This window comes from Solanum verrucosum, unplaced genomic scaffold (assembly GCF_900185275.1).
Source record: "Solanum verrucosum unplaced genomic scaffold, falcon-dt-bn FXZP01000049.1, whole genome shotgun sequence".
Lineage (NCBI taxonomy): Eukaryota > Viridiplantae > Streptophyta > Magnoliopsida > Solanales > Solanaceae > Solanum > Solanum verrucosum.
Genome location: NW_026020221.1, coordinates 6,694,204 through 6,696,131, shown reverse-complemented (window position 1 = coordinate 6,696,131; position 1,928 = coordinate 6,694,204). Strand labels below are relative to the sequence as shown.

Genomic DNA, 1,928 nt, shown 5'->3' with positions numbered 1-1,928 from the left:
GTTGTCTAGGCAATCTTTGATTTCTTCAACAGTTGGTGTCACTTCAACATCTCCGAAGCGAAACACCATCCTCTCATTATCCCAAAATCGAATGACCACCTCCATTCTCTAGTGCTACATTCTTCAACAAAAAAAAAGTAAGTTCCTAAACACACGCAGGCTCGATTGAGCTTTCATAGATTGAATATAACAACATTCCGTCACATTCTATTCCCCTACCATCCTTCACTGCAATGATAAAAAATTATGAACCAAACTCCATCTTTTGTACAATAATATGAATAACAATTGTACTTAATCATAAACTCGGCTTCATCTGATAGCATTTACAGTTGACTCTGAGTAGACTTGGTACATCACATGATAAGACACTGTGTTTAGTAAACAGTGCAACAACCACACTATTGACGGATTGATTCCAAGATTTGACATACAACGCATACGTGAAGATAATAAATAGATTATCAATATTCCTTCTGAAATAGTGAAAACAAAAGCCATACATATGGCAGTTAGAAAACCTTTTTGCTCTTAATTCCCACTTCTATATTTCATCATTTCCCAATTCGGCACAGATTCGTGCAGTAACTACTCACACAATTAGATTGCACTATATCAACTTCACAATATTCAACTTCAGAGAGCAATGCGTTTATATCAAAAACTGGATGCGAAAGACAGATACTAAACCTAATTTACCTAATCAACGTGTTGCATTCAATCCCAGTAGCATGTTCTATTTGGGCAAGTAACACACATTGGGAGTCTTAGCTAAGGTCGAAGCAATCTCCCTCGAAGCCTCGATCCTCCTAAGCTCAATCAAACCCATACCAGCAGCTGCAATTGCATCAGAAATCAACTTAGCGGACTCACTTTATCCTTCAGCCCTAATAATTGCAGCCCTCTACTCTTGCTCAGCCTTCATCACAACAAACTTTGACCACTCTGCCTCTTGCTGGGCAACCTGCTTCTTTTCCACAGCCTTAGAGAATTCAGCACCATATGATAAATGTGTTATCGCCACATCATTAAGCTCAATGTCGAAATCCTTTGCACAACGAATCAAACTCTCACAAACTAATGCATACATATGTGGACGCTCAGTGAGAAGTTGATCCGCATTGAATTATGCCACGACAGATTTGAGAACTTCATTGCCGATGGAAGGAAGGACCTTCTCATCATACTGTAATAGTAAAATGAAAACATTAATCCTATATACACTAGCATACAAAATACAAAAAAGTTATATATTAGATACAAAACCTTTATATGCAATAGTAACATACATTATACAGTGTTTATAAACAAAATATGTGAATTCAGTACCTCAAGACCCAGGGTTTTAAAGATCTTTGGAAGACGCAAAACTTCTGGGCGAGAGAGAACACGAAGGGTAAGATGGACCATTTGGAGATCTTTTGTACCGGAGAAACAGGAGAACGTGTGAGGTTTTGTACGGATATCGAAGATGAAGGGTTTTTGACCCCATGGGACTAAGAAATGAGTTCCTTCACCAACAACATCATCAATGATTCCTTTGAAGCGGTCGAAAAGTACGGCTCGTTGGCCGTCATCGACAATGTACAAGGAGGAGCTGAGAGTTGCTGCTCCAGCGTCGATCCTAGCTGCGCCTATTGCAAGATATTTGAGAAACGATAACGCTGCTTGATTGCTACCCATTTTTACAGAGAGTTAGGGTTTTGGTAAAATAAACTGGAGGAGAAGAAGGGGTTTATGACGGAAGAAATATAGAGTGTTCTTCAAGAAAAACCCAAAACCTCGAAACGGGTAAGCGGATTAATACGGGTCGAGTTAGTCGTAGGCCCAACCCATTTACATAGGGCCTCAAAAAGGAAAACGTAGGCCCTGGGATTATTTTAGGGCATTTTACAGAAATCACATACATTTTGGGCTAATTACATTAT

The 1,928-nt window shown here is 39.2% G+C and overlaps 1 pseudogene; it reads right to left on the bottom strand.

Annotated features, from left to right (window-relative positions):
• Positions 1-703: 703 nt before the first annotated feature.
• Positions 704-1,683, bottom strand: LOC125831068 (prohibitin-3, mitochondrial-like; annotated as a pseudogene).
• Between the last annotated feature and the right edge of the window lie 245 nt (positions 1,684-1,928).